Genomic DNA, 14,399 nt, shown 5'->3' with positions numbered 1-14,399 from the left:
TTTTAGCATAAGCCTTCACTTCCATTCATGTTTCCGTGGTTTGCAAGAGTTGTTTTTTTATTCTCCCCTTTTGCTTTATGTTTTATTGTTTTTGCATTTTATTTACTGTGCTTTTTGTTCATTTGTTTCATTTTATCTCTTTTCTTCCCTCCACTGGATCAATAGCATTTTATTTCCTTTTTTTCAGTGTTTGCTTTTTAAAAAAATTCGTGGCTGATGTTTAAAATTCTGATTTCCCATAAAACTCCTGGTTTCCAGGTTTTTGAAAGTTAACATATGTGACATTGGATTGTATTCACACGTGGCAACGATCTGTAAGAACTACCTTCCTTAGGCCAGGCCCGGTGGCTTACGCCTGTAATCCCTGCACTTTGGGAGGCCGAGGCGGGCAGATCACGAGGTCAGGAGATCGAGACCATCCTGGCTAACACAGTGAAACCCCATCTCTACTAAAAATACAAAAAATTAGCCGGGTATGGTGGCAGGTGCCTGTAGTCCCAGCTATTTGGGAGGCTGAGGCAGGAGAATGCTGTAAACCGGAGAGGCGGAGGTTGCAGTGAGCCAAGATCCCGCCACTGCACTCCTGCACTCCAGCCTGGGCGACAGAGCGAGACTCCATCTCAAAAAAAAAAAAAAAAAAAAGAACTACCTTCCTTAGACAGGTACACTCTTACCAATGTACCCCCCCAGGCCCCACCACACTCTATTGTCTCCCTGACCCTGAGGAGACATCAGTTGTGGTTATTTGGGTTGTTGCTTTCCTACACCTGGCTGTTTACTCAGTTATGTGACCTACTCTGCCCCAGTAAGCATTTCAGTTTGTCATCATCTTTTAGCTGGAGCATTTAGTTGATTTACATTTGTTATGATTAACTGTACTGATATATTTTAATCCATATCTGCTGGAGTCTTTTGTGCTGTTTGTCGCACAGTTCCTATGTTTCTTCTCTCCTTTTTTGTCTTTTTATGGATGAGCGAGTTCATTGTCTCACTCTGTTTTTTCTTCTGTACCACTCTGAAAGGCATACTGTCTGTTTTATTCTTTCAGAGATTAGCCTAGTAATTATAGCATGCATCGTTAACTTACTAAATTCTAAAGTGATCAATATTTTTACCTTCCTTTGAATAACACCCTTCTGATTTATCCCTCCCCGCAATTCTTACACTAGTCTTTTGAGTATTTTAAGTCTAAGTAATTTTTCAAACTTCACAAGGCATCGTTTCTTTTATTCTTTTATAGAGTCAGTGCTTGTATTGATTTACTTATATACTTATCATTTTCTATTCTCCTAATTCTTTCTTATATTTTCTTTTTTTTTTTGAGACGGAGCCTCGCCTTGTCGTCCAGGCTGGAGTGCAGTGGCGCAATCTCGGCTCACTGTAAGCTCCGCCTCCCGGGTTCACGCCATTCTCCTGCCTCAGCCTCTCTGAGTAGCTGGGACTACAGGCGCCCGCCACTACGCCCGGCTAATTTTTTGTATTTTTAGTAGAGACAGGGTTTCACCGTGGTCTCGATCTCCTGACCTCGTGATTCGCCCGCCTCGGCCTCCCAAAGTGCTGGGATTACAAGCGTGAGCCACCGCGCCCGGCCTCTTTCTTATATTTTCTTACATCCTTAAAATTTCTTCTTTTTTTCATATTTTGTTTATATATGTCTCATTTGAGTATTCTTTTTCCCCCTTTCCTTTCTTCTACTACTTTAGAAGTTATACAATTCTGCCTAGGCGCAGTGGCTCACGCCTGTAATCCCAGCACATTGGAAGGCCCAGGCAGGCAGATCACGAGGTCAAGAGATCAAGACCGTCCTGGCCAACATGGTGAAACCCTGTCTCTACTAAAAATACAAAAATTATCTGGGGCCGGGTGCGGTGGCTCACACTGTAATCCCAGCACTTTGGGAGGCTGAGGCGGTCGGATCACAAGGTCAGGAGATCAAGACCATCCTGGCTAACATTGTGAAACCCCGTCTCTACTAAAAAATGAAAAAAATTAGCTGGGCATGGTGGCGGGCGCCTGTAGTCCCAGCTACTCGGGAGGCTGAGGCAGGAGAATGGTGTGAACCCAGGAGACGGAGCTTGCAGTGAGCCTAGATAGTGCCACTGCACTCCAGCCTGGGTGACAGAGCGAAACTCTGTCTCAAAAAAAAAAAAAATTAGCTGGGCATGGTGGCATGTGCCTGTAGTCCCAGTTACTTGAGAGGCTGAGGCAGGAGGCAGAGGTTGCAGTTGCAGTGAGCTGAGATTGCGCCACACTCCAGCCTGGGCAACAGAGCGAGACTCTGTCTCAAAGAAAAAAAAAGTTATGCATTCTATTTCTTCTCTCCCATTTACTTCCTCATTTCCCCTTAAAATATTATATGAATAATATGAATGCTTAGCCTTTTTTTTTTTTTTAAAGAGCCAGTATCTTGCTCTGTTGCCCAGGCTGAAGTGCAGTAGTGCAGTCATAGCTCACTGTTACCTTGAATTCCTGGGCTCAAGCAATTCTCCTGCCTCAGCTTCTCAAGTAGCTAGGACTGTAGATATGTACCACCACATCCAGCTAATTTTTAAAACTTTTTGTAGAGACTAGGTCTCACTATGTTGCCCAGGCTGGCCTTAAACACCTGGCCTGAAGCAAACCTCCTGCCTTGGCCTCCCAAAGCACGAGCTTAGCTTTTAAAAAGTTTTTCTTTTTCTTTTGCATTTTTTTCTTTTTTTTTTTTTTATTATTATACTTTAAGTTTTAGGATACATATGCACAATGTGCAGGTTTGTTGCATATGTATCCATGTGCCATGTTGGTGTGCTGCACCCATTAACTCATCATTTAGCATTAGGTATATCTCCTAGTGCTGTCCCTCCCCACTCCCCCCACCCCACAACAGTCCCAGGGTGTGATGTTCCCCTTCCTGTGTCCATGAGTTCTCATTGTTCAATTACCACCTATTAATGAGAACATGTGGTGTTTGGTTTTTTGTCATTGCGATACTTTACTGAGAATGATGGTTTCCAGTTTCATCCATGTCCCTACAAAGGATATGAACTCATCATTTTTTATGGCTGCATAGTATTCCATGGTGTATATGTGCCACATTTTCTTAATCCAGTCTATCATTGTTGGACATTTGGGTTGGTTCTAAGTCTTTGCTATTGTAAATAGTGCCACAATAAACATACGTGTGCATGTGTCTTTATAGCAGCAATGATTTATAGTCCTTTGGGTATATACCCAGTAATGGGATGGCTGGGTCAAATAGTATTTCTAGTTCTAGATCCCTGAGGAATCGTCACACTGACTTCCACAATGGTTGAACTAGTTTACAGTCCCACCAACAGTGTAAAAGTGTTCCTATTTCTCCACATCCTCTGCAGCCCCTGTTGTTTCCTGACTTTTTAATGACGGCCATTCTAACTGGTGTGAGATGGTATCTCATTGTGGTTTTAATTTGCATTTCTCTGATGGCCAGTGATGATGAGCATTTTTGCATGTGTTTTTTGGCTGCATAAATGCTTTTAAAAAGTTTTAAGTTATTCAAAATTGCTATTCCCCGTCACATAATGCAAGGGCCATAGAGTATTTTAAGTTAATCACTCTTTCATATTATTGCTATCTGATGTTTTAGTTTCAAGTTGTTTATAATGCCTTTCCCTATTAATCTTAAAAAATTTTTTTGAGTAGGGGTGTTTATAAATATACTAATATGTTTATCTTCTTTGCTCATCATTGCTTATTTATCTTTTTCTTAGTTTCTTTCATATTGAAGTTATTATTCTTTAATATTTCTTTCAGTGAGGGTCTATGAATTGGATAGTCTCTCTTTTTTGGTATGAATATGTTTTTATTTCACTCTCTGTTTGAATATGTCTCCTAAAATTCTTGTGCTAGAAACTTAATCCTCAATGTATCAGTGTTGAGAGGTGAGAACTTTAAGAGATGATTAGGTCCTGAAGATTCTGCCCTCATGAATGGATTAATGCCATTATCATGGTAGTGAGTTCATTGTAGTAGGAGTGGGTTTGTTATTAAAAGAAAGGGTTTCTTATAAAGAATGAGTTTAGCCTCCTTCCCTCTCTCTCTCTCTTGCCCATGTGGTGCCTTCTGCCATGATGTGACACTAGTTGCTGGTGCCTTGCTCTTGGACTTCCCAGCCCCCAGACCTGTGAGGAAATAAATTTCTGTTCTGTGTAAATTAGTCTGTGTTATTCTGTTATAGCAGCATAAAACAGGTTAAAATACCCCCACTTTTGAGCAGTAACTTAATTAGGTATAGAATATTAGTTTGACAGGTTTTTTCATTACCACTTTGAATATGTCATTTCATTATCATCTGGCTTCTGTATTATTGATGAAAAGTCCACCACTAAGCTAATTGCCATTATTAAGTTTGTAATTTATCTTTTTCTCTCTGGTTGCTTGTATGACTTTCTCTTTGGTGCTAGTGTTCTGCCATTTACCGCTGTGTGTGTGTGTGTGTGTGTATTTCTTTTTAATCCTGCTTGGGACTTGTAATTTTCCAAATCAAGAACATATATATTGCTTTAATTCTATTAAATTCTCAGCCTTTATCATTTCAATATTGGCCCTCTCACATAACCTACTCCTTCTCCAGAACTTCAATTAAATGTGTTTTATTTCCCCAGTTTACTCTCTGTGTTTAAAACCTCCTTTCACATTTTTGATCCCTTTTTTTCTTTCTCTGCTCCATTCAGAACACTTCTTTAGACCCCTCTTTCATGATGCTAATTCTCTTTTCAGCTGTATCTAATATGCAATTTGACATGTTTTTCTCATCTTTAAGAATTCAAATTAGTTCTTTTTTTCAAAGCTGCCCTTTGTTCATAAAGGATGGTTCTTTTATTATGGTTTTTATTCCTTCTTTTATGTTAAAAAAATACTTTTAAACATAGTTTATAGACCCTGTCAGATTATTCTCTTACTGTAAGTTCTTAGAGGTGCTAATTCTTCTGCTCGTTGTGTACGTGGCTTCTCCTTCTGACTGGCTTCATTCTTTGTGGGTTTATTCAGCAGGAATTGTTTATTCTGAGGGAGTCTTGTAGGTCCTGAGTTATGAAAATATTTCTACAGAACAATTTGAGTTTGCTTCTTCCCTTGTTCTGGGAACATTTTTATAGTGATCTATTAGTTCAATATATTTACACAGTCTAAACAATGTAAATTTGTGCAACACACTTGTGCATGACACAGGCTTGGTGTTTTATTTAGTTTTTTTAATCGGATGCATTTTTTTTCACCCTGATACTGGAACATAATTCAGACTTACTTCCCTCTTCCCTGAGCTATTTGGAGCAGTGGTAGTTTTTCTAGTCCTATTTTTATGTAAATGGATATTTTGAAGAATTCTGACTTGATGCAGTTATGTCATTTCCAGTGTCTTACCTTGCATGAGCCTTGGGCCACGTCACCTGTTCTCAACTGGGCATCCCAGCCCTAAACCCCTAAGCAGCTGTATCCAGATTCAACGCCCCCTCTAGGTGATAGCAGTATTTGCTCTCATTCTTACTGCTTCAGCTTTGGATTCTGGCTTCATTTCTGGCCTGCATTAAGAAGAACAGTTATGTTTTACAGGTATATGAGGTACATTCTTGTGATGGCTGCCATGGCTTATATTTTGGAACTGAAAGAGGATCTGGGTAAATTCAGACTGACATTTTTAGTGTAAATTAATTCACTCACAAACCATTTATTGGACACCTATCATGTTCCTGGCTGTGTTACAGGTGCTGGGGCACAACAATAAATAACACTATGTCTTTGCCCCTGCATAGTTTACATTCTCATGGGAAAGACAAAACAAACAATAAGTGAAACATATAGTAAAATCAGTTGGAGCGATGAAGAAAATTAAAGCAGGAGAATGGGAGAGAGAGGGACTGGTTTGGGTTATGGGCTTAATTAGGGTGGCAAAGGAAACCTCTCTGAGGAGTGACCTTTGAGCACAGGCTTACATGCAGTAATGAAGAATCATGCTGGTATCTGGGGTGTGAGTCCATGTCCTCCGAGAAGCATTACACCAAGGCAGGATTAGCTATGCAAGAGATTTGTTAAGGCAACTCCTGTGAGCAAGAGTGAGGTCAAGGGAAAAATGAAAATATGGGGCTCCTTGTTCAAAAATAACATTAAGAATTTCAAGATGGCTACAGAGGAGTATTCAACCAAGCACAGAGCCCTTTTGAATGCCCTGTCTGACTATGAGGGAAAATAGGAGTGAGCTGCTGGGAGCTTGGGAGACTCCTCTGATTGTGATGCAGGTCTGACCCCAGGTGAAGACGGAAGGGAGGAAGGTGAGCGGAAGCATCCTACAGGGTTGTGCTGTTCCAAGACAGCCTGGATCTCCTGGAGGAGTCTTTGAGCCCAAGCCACCTCTTAGGTACGTTTTCATCTCCCAGGAATAGGTTTGCATCACTATGCCTGCCATGCTCAGTCACTATCTAGGAGTAGCTGTGAGAATGTGGCTTGAGCACAAATGCAGAGATGGATTTCAGAGCACAGCAGCTGTAACTCCTAGCCAGTAATACTCCTTGTAAGTTGGATGTCTACGAGGCACAGTCTCATGGCAGCCACACTGGGTAAAGAGCTTTTCAGGAAGAGGGGACAGTGATTGCAAAGGCAGTTGTTTTGGGGTTGAATTATGTTCCCCATCCCAAATTCTTATGTAGAAGTCCTAACCTGCAATACTTTTGAATGTGACCTTATTTGGAAATAGGGTTATTGCAGAAAATAATCAGTTAACACGAGGTCATACTGGAGTCGGGTGGGCCTCTCATCTAAAATGACCGCTATCCTCATAAAAAAGGAAAATGTGGACATAGGCATACACACAGGAAGGATAACTTGCAAAGATGCAGGTAGAGATTGAGGTGCAGAGTCTACAAGCCAAGGAACACTGAAGATACTGAAAAACCCCACCAGAAACAAAGAGAGAGACATGAAACAGATTTCTCCCTAGTGCCTTCAGAGAAAGCATTGTCCAGCCAATACCTTGATTTCAGATTTCTTGTCTCCAAAACTGAGACAATACATTTCTATTCTTTAAGCCACCTAGTTTTGAGTACTTTGTTAAGGCAGGCCTAGCAAACTAATACAGCCTTGAAGTGATAGTAGACTTGGCACGTTGTAGAAACATCAGGGAGGCCACTGTGGATAGAGCAGGTAAGTGAGGGAGAGAATCGTAGGGGAAGGAGAGGTATCCAGGGGCCAGATCTGTAGATCATGACTTTGTAAACCAATATAGCAACATTGGTTTTTATTCTGAGTGTGATGGGAAGCCTTTGTGGGGCTTGAAGAGGGCAGTGGCCTGATTTCACTCACATCTTTAAAGTACCACTCTGGCTCCTGTCTGGAAATATTAATAGATTGCAGAGGAGCAGAAGTGGAGGCAGTGCAACCAGCTCAGTCCATGGCAGCTGTAAAGAGAGAGAATCTGGTGGTGTGGACAAGAGTAGTTGCGGTGGAGGGTGTGAGGAGTTTGGGATGTGTTGGCAATTTGAAGTAAATGATATACTGTCAAATGGATTAGACAGAGCAACTAGACAACTAGAATTGTTTTCTGAAATGAGAACACTGGGTGAGGAGCTTATCTGGAGTTTACAGGAATGGATGTTGATATCTGCCATGTTTTAAAAGTCACATGTTGTTTTGCAATTTGCTTTTTCATTTTCATGAACTTCTTTTCATATCAATACAGATATATTGACCTCACCGTGTTTTGAGGGCTGCCCGATGTTTCTTATGTGGATATGCCAGTCTTGATTATACTAGCTATCTCTGAATGGACTTTTGGTTGTTTCCTTTTGTATGTGATTATAAACAATGAGGCTTAAACAGCTGTATGATTTATCTATTGCTTCATAACAGAATCCCCTCCAATGCAGTGGTTTAAAAACAACAACGTTTATTATCTCACAGTTGTTGTGGGTCAGCAGGCAGAGTACAGCATAGCTGGGTTCTCCGGTTCAGGATCTCTCCCAAGGCTGAGGCTGTGGTTGTGTCAAGGTTTGACCGGGAAGGAGCCGCCTCTGAGTTACTCAGTGGTCATTGGCAGGATTCAGATCCTGGTGGACTGTTGGCCTGAGGGCCTTTGCTCCTCACTGGCTGGCTTTCAGCTGGAAGGCACCTTCAGTTCCTTGCTATGTGGGCCTCTCAGGAGGAGAGATCACAACATGGCAGCTGGCATCATCAAAGCGAGAGCAAGAGTGTGTGAGCAAGAGAGGTCACAGTCTTTTATGAGCTAATCTCAGTAGAGTGCCCATCCCTTTTGCTGTATTCTGTTCACTAGAAGTCAGTCTCTGGGTCCAGCCTTCACTCCGTCGGAGGATTATCAAAGAGCATGGATGCCAGGAGACAGAGATCACTAGGAACCACCTTGGAAATCTGCCTAGCACCATAACCCAGTACATTTGTCTTTTGATAGATTGTTAAAGGCGGGTTTGCTGAGGGAAAAAGTACGCATGTTTTAAAATTTCATATACAACACTGGATTTCCTTTGCCAGATTTTGTCATGAATGTCTCTTCCCTTCTTGCCCTTCTTTTTCTCATCCCTCCAAAACTTCCCAGAATAGGAAATAGCTGCGTGTCTTGCAACAGGAATGATACGAAGGTTCTGACCAGCAGGCACATGCATCGTGGTGACCGTTCTAGGGAATGATGGCCTGGATTATGCCATTAAAAAAATGTCATTGCCTTCACTTGTGTGCTGACGTGGGTAAGGTTTATTTAGCCAGCCTTGATGAGAGGAATTAAAAAGTAATCTCTGGCATAAGGAGTCAGTTTGGGCCCACGATGTCTAGGGAAACTCCACTTGAATAATTTCTTCTAAATCCTCAGAACTCAGGAGCTTTTGGGAGGTCACACAGTAATGAGGTATACATTTATTTCCTTATTAGTCAGAAAGAAACTTTACTTAAAAGGACCCTTTTGTGTTTACTAGATATGGTTGGAGGAAATATAAATTATTATCCCTATTACTTTATCTCCTTCCCATACAAGGCTTTATAAAATTAAATACATTGTAAACCTAGACTATGATAAAAATGAGATGGTGTAAATATCTGTGTGTCTTAGTTCAGGCTGCTATAACAAGATACCTTAGACTGGGTGGCTTATAAACAATAGAAAATCTATTTCTCATAGTTCTGGAAGCTGGAAATGCAAGATCAGGGTACCAGCATGATTGGGTTCTGGTGTGGGCCCTCTTGAGGTTAGAGAGTTTTCTGGGGTCCCTTTTATAATGGCTCATCTCATTCATTAGGGTAGAGCCCTCATAACCAAATTATCTCCCAAAGGTCCCACCTTTTAATGCCATCACGGAGGTTAGAATTTGAACACATGCAGTCTATTGTACTGTGGCTGCTATCAGGTTAGATGCCCCATTTGAAAGATTAGACTGTCTTGGCAGCTTCCCAAATGAATGCCAAGGTGCCTTCTTTCCCCTTCTGCTTGTGAGCAAGGCGGGGTGTGTGTGGAACTAGGGAGAGTGCATGACCTCTGATGAAGCTGAGGGAATGTCTTGATGGGGTCCATCACCAACGTCCCCTGTTTGGGGCTGACCCCTTGGTTGAAGAAGGTGCTAGATTCCTTCCCACACTGCCCCTTGCTTTCTATTGTCAGGTCCCTGTGTTGCCCCAGAGGCCCATGGCCCTCCTTGATGTGGATTAGTTTAGGGACTAGCTCTCAGGGCAGCAGGTCCCTCTCTGCTTGTCCAGCTTGGCCGGCTTCTCTTTCCTGGGCACCGTGAAGGCCAGGATCCTGCCTCCTGCCTGTGCCCTCCTGTGAGCCTAGTGCTCCAGGAGCGTGGCTCTCCAAACAGGGAGTGACTCCTCTGTGTCCCAGCACGACCCCACCCTACGCCTTTGCCTCCCTCAGACGCTGGGCAGGTTGTACTCACATTTCACAAGATTACTCCGCTAGATGAGAAAAACGTGTACTTTATTCAGGACAGCGAGCTCAGCTCTCTGGATTGCATTCCTTGCAGAAATGAGAATCCAAGTGTAGTGGCCTTTCAAAGCTGAAATAAATCAGGGCTCCTTGGCCATACTACGCTTGTCTGTCAGTTTTTGTCTTTTTCTAGAAGCCATGCAAGGTTAGGGAAAATTAAGGGAGAGCAAATGAGGACCAGTTCATTGTGTAATCACTTAAAATCTCTGAGTCGGAATAGCTATGTGTGATTTAAAATATAAATGTTTGCAAATGGTTTGTATCTTGATCAGTTACGTAAAGATGTGCATTTGAGATGTACCAAAGTGACTTTTAGATGCTTCTTTTTAAAAATGACAGTCTTAACTTGTCTTTGTGGAACTCTGTATTTTTCAGTTTTCACCTATGTTAAGCCTTTCAATTTTTTTGACTAAAGTTGGTAGAAGAAATGGCTGTCAGAGTTTTTATAGAATCCTCCACCACCTTTTTCCAAAAGGAATTAGAATCATCTGGTGCTTATATAAAATCAAACACTGTTTAAACTCAGGGAGCTGGTTTTTTTTTTTTTTTTTTTTTAGAATAAAGTGCAGTTTAAAGAGAATAGAGTGGGAGCTTTTACCAGACACCTGTTTTGGTCTCTTGCTGGGCTGTTACTATTTTCCTAGGAATGGTGACTGTGTGTTTCTGTTTTTCCTCTTCAGATTTCTTAGACCAAATAGAGGAAATCCACTGGAGGCTTACCTAACAAGACGTATTGATGAATGTAGAATCTTAAATGAAAAAGAAGTCAGTGGATGTGGCTTCCTGGACTGTCAGCTTGGACCAAAAATAAAGCGAGCCCTCACCGCAGGGGTTTGGCTCGGCCCTGCGCCTGCGGCAGACGTTGTTTTCCATGGCTTTGCTTGAGGAGTACACTTCTCTGGGCAAAAGTTCCTGAGGCCTTTGGAGACTTTTAAAGGCTTTTTTTTTTTTTTTTTCCTGTAGCTTTTGTTGTTTTTAAGAAAAGTGGTGTCACCCATACTTGTCATTAAAAAAAAAAAAATAGTGTGGGAAAAACAAATAAACTACCCAAAGAATAAAACAAGAAAAACCAAAACAACTCCCCTAAACGAATGAAAAAATTTACACCCTTCACTCTTTTGCAAGATAACTATTTCCATGCAAGTTGGATTAGAAACTATGAGAAGATTTTTCTCTTTGATTTTTGGTTTCTTCTATTTTTAACATTTTTGGCAAGTCTACGCATTGTGGTTACATAACATCAGGATTAAGATATTTGGTATTTAAAAAGCACCCTTGGACTCGGGATGATTCTTTCTGGCACAGCCGTGAGAGTGCTTGAATTCCTTTCATAAAATAATGGGCATTAATGTCCAATCAACATAAGCTTTTTGGCCAGCTTCTCCCAGTGGTCCCTCAGGAAGCCTCCTAAACCATGGTTCCTGCCCTCATGAAAGGCCCATCTGCTTGGTGGCTGGAGGGAGGTGCCCTGCCTCAGGGGCCCCTCCTCAGGAGGGGAGGCTCCTGCTGTCCGTCACACCCAGGATGTGGTCAAGGTTGGTCACTCTTTTCAAGAGGCATTGCCAATTACTGTGTGCCTACAGTGTGCCAGACCCGCTGCTAACCTCTCTTCACCTACTGTCTTAGTTCATCACCACAATCCTGCAAGGTATAACCCACTAAGAGTGTTTTAGGAGAGAGGGAACGTAGCAGCCTGTGGGATCTGCTTTTCAGGAGTTCCCTATCCAGAAAGAGGGAGACATACGTATATGAGTAAGTTCAAGAAAGCATGATGTTAGTGATAAGAATTAAAGCTAATGTATATTACAAACTTACCTTGTGCTTGCTGCTATATCAAATGCTTTATTTGGATAATGTCACTTAACTCTCATGGCAGCCCTATGAGATGGATATTTTATCTCCATTTTACAGAAATGGAAGAAGAGGAAGCTAACTTTGGGCAATGTGATATAGTAAGCTCCAGAGCCCGCACTCTAGAAATGGTAGATTTGGGAGTCAAACTCGGGCAGTCTGATAGATCCGTTTGCTTAACCACCAGTCTATACAACACAGTGACCGAGAGCCACAAAGCACAGGGGTGGTTCATTGAACCAGCCTCTCCACAGGTGGTGTAGACCAGTAGCAGAAGGGCCACATTGTATATTCCCAATAATGATTCAGGTTAATTCTCCTTTCCCCCCAAGTACTTTTTCTGCCATTCTTACTGCTGGAAATACAACTCTTCAGATGACCACTTTTCTATCATGCCTATTCGCCTCAGGAAATGACTTTTGGCCCATGGACCAGTGGGTATGCCAGGCCAGGTGTGTCAGACTCCCTAGCTTAGGGAGTTCTTACCCTGGAGAACAGCAGAGTCCACACATCCACTGGTGAGGGGTGGGATGCTAGAGTCTGCATTTTAAACATGCAAGTGATCTTGGTCTTTCTGCCATTTCCGAGCGTCCCCAGGAAACCCAGGGGGAACTTACTAGTTAGTTGGTGGACAGATGGTTCAGGGTGAGAAGGGGTTGTATTTTTTCCTTCAGCAGCCACCACCTTCTACCAGAGCCCCCAGAGCTCAAGAGGGGAGAAGTGAAAGAGAAAAAAACAAACGAACAAAAAATAAAAGGCCAGGGGGAGGCAGTGCTGGGGGAAGAGTATAGAACTCAAGAATAACAAGTCAAACCCATAAATATTTGCTGAGAAGCAAGGGTTCCAAATGAGTGCAGTAGGGATGGCAGAAACAAAGCCAGATTAGGGAAGGGTCAGGAGAGAAGGGGAAGGGGTGGGCTGAACCTCCACCAGAGGTGGCAGCTTGTGTTTGAAGCCTGCTTTGATGGGCCCACAGGGCTAACAGATGGGTGGGTGGGCCCTGATTATAGATGGGCCAGAAGTTGGGGGTGAGTTTTGAGAATAACCAACAAATCGGACTGTTTAGATACAAAGGAAGGGCTACAGATTCAGAGCTTTGGAGCAAAGGAGAGACAAGAGTCACTTCCTAACAGCACTGTAGGGAGAAGTCGCCTGGAGGTTGGAGGATTATGGCAGGCGGAAGGCAAAAGAAAGGGCAGGGGCAGGGATTTAGCCACTGACAAGTACAGTCAGCATTAGGGGTCTGATGAGTTGTCCGATTGATCAAGCGAAACCTGAAAGTTCTCAGAGGTGTTTCAGTGGCTGTTGAGAGGAGCAGACACCCTGCTTCAGCTGCAGAAGAGATAAATAATTTTTATTTATTTTTATAAAATTGAGGTCCTGCATAAAACTTCATTTTGGAGGAACAAAGGAGCTATGTTGCTTTAAAAGGCTTAAAAACCACCAGGAATATGAATAATATCTATATCTACATCTCTCTGTATATCTAAAAAGACAGTTAAGTTGGGGTAGTTTTCTTTTCTTTTGAGAGACGGGGTCTCACTCTGTGCACAGGCTGGAATGCAGTGACATGATTATGGTTCATTGTGGCCTCGAACTCCTAGGCTCATGTGATCCTCCTCCTGCCTCAGCTTCTCAGATAGCTGGGACCATAAGTGTGTGCCACCCTGCCAGGCTAATTTTGTTTTGTTTTGTTTTGTTTTGTAGAGATGGCTGGGGGAGGGGGAAGGTGTTGCTTTGTTGCCCAGGCTGGTCTCTAATTCCTGGCTTCAAGCGATCCTCCTGCCTTGGCTTCCCAAAGTGCTGAAATTCTAGGTGTCAGCTACCACGCCTGGCACAAAAAGGGAGGGGGGCAGTTTTGAAGGACCATTAAGTGTCAAACTTGCTGAAGTATTTAAGAGATCCATTGCCTAGTGGAAAGAACACCGGCACTGAGGTTGAGGCTTTGTTTTCTGCCCCAGGTCTGTCCTAACTGTGAACCTTTAAATATTCGCTTCAGTTTTCTGGGCACTAGCTGTTTGTTTTTGTTTTTAATAAATTAAGAGGCTCTATTGAATTAAGTGATTTTCAAAAGTTCTTCCTGCTGTACAATCCTGTCAGCCATGACCTTGCTATCATGCCTGCCTAGCAGATGCGCACGGAATGGGTAGCAGGATCAAAGTTCGAGGAAAATTAATGTCGTGGGATGATTGAGGGAGACAGGTTAGGGGCCAGGATGCTGTCAGTGAAGGGTACAAAGGCAACAAGAGTGGATGCAACAGAGACAGAAGCTTGGGCATGGACACGAAAGTCACAGAAGTTGAGTTTGCACTAAAGGAGGTGAGATGATACATTTTTTTCTCGTATTAGAAAAAAAAGATCCCAGCCAGGCACTGTGACTCATCCCTGTAATCCCAGCATCTAGGGAGGCTGAGGCAGGAGGATTGCTTGAGCCCAGGAGTTCAAGACCAGCCTGGGCAACATGGCAAGACCCCCATCTCTACAAAAAAAGAAAAATTCCCAAGTTGATTAGCTTGCTCTCTTCCCCATTATTTTTTCCTCTGAGGTGTATTTTTAAAACTTATTTTTTAAACAAAGCGCAAAGGTAGAGGTCTTTGCGTGGTATTGCAAA

At 42.6% G+C, this 14,399-nt stretch overlaps 1 protein-coding gene across 13 annotated transcripts in view; it reads left to right on the top strand.

Annotated features, from left to right (window-relative positions):
* Window positions 1–14,399, top strand: part of MOB3B (MOB kinase activator 3B) — a 200,761-nt gene that overhangs the window by 46,566 nt on the left and 139,796 nt on the right. For 5 of the 13 annotated variants that reach the window (XM_063637028.1, XM_055272370.2, XM_063637032.1 and 2 more), the window contains exon 2: window positions 10,618–11,472. The exons of 6 other annotated variants lie outside the window; for them this stretch is intronic. The gene's annotated coding sequence lies outside the window, so the exon portion shown is untranslated. Of the gene's footprint in view, window positions 1–8,557; window positions 8,706–10,617; window positions 11,586–14,399 lie in introns of all 13 variants that reach the window. 2 more of the 13 variants (XM_063637034.1, XM_063637033.1) reach the window with 2 other exon arrangements.

The sequence above is a fragment of the Symphalangus syndactylus genome, chromosome 3, assembly GCF_028878055.3.
Source record: "Symphalangus syndactylus isolate Jambi chromosome 3, NHGRI_mSymSyn1-v2.1_pri, whole genome shotgun sequence".
In the NCBI taxonomy this organism is placed as follows: domain Eukaryota; kingdom Metazoa; phylum Chordata; class Mammalia; order Primates; family Hylobatidae; genus Symphalangus; species Symphalangus syndactylus.
This window is presented reverse-complemented; position numbering and strand designations above follow the sequence as displayed.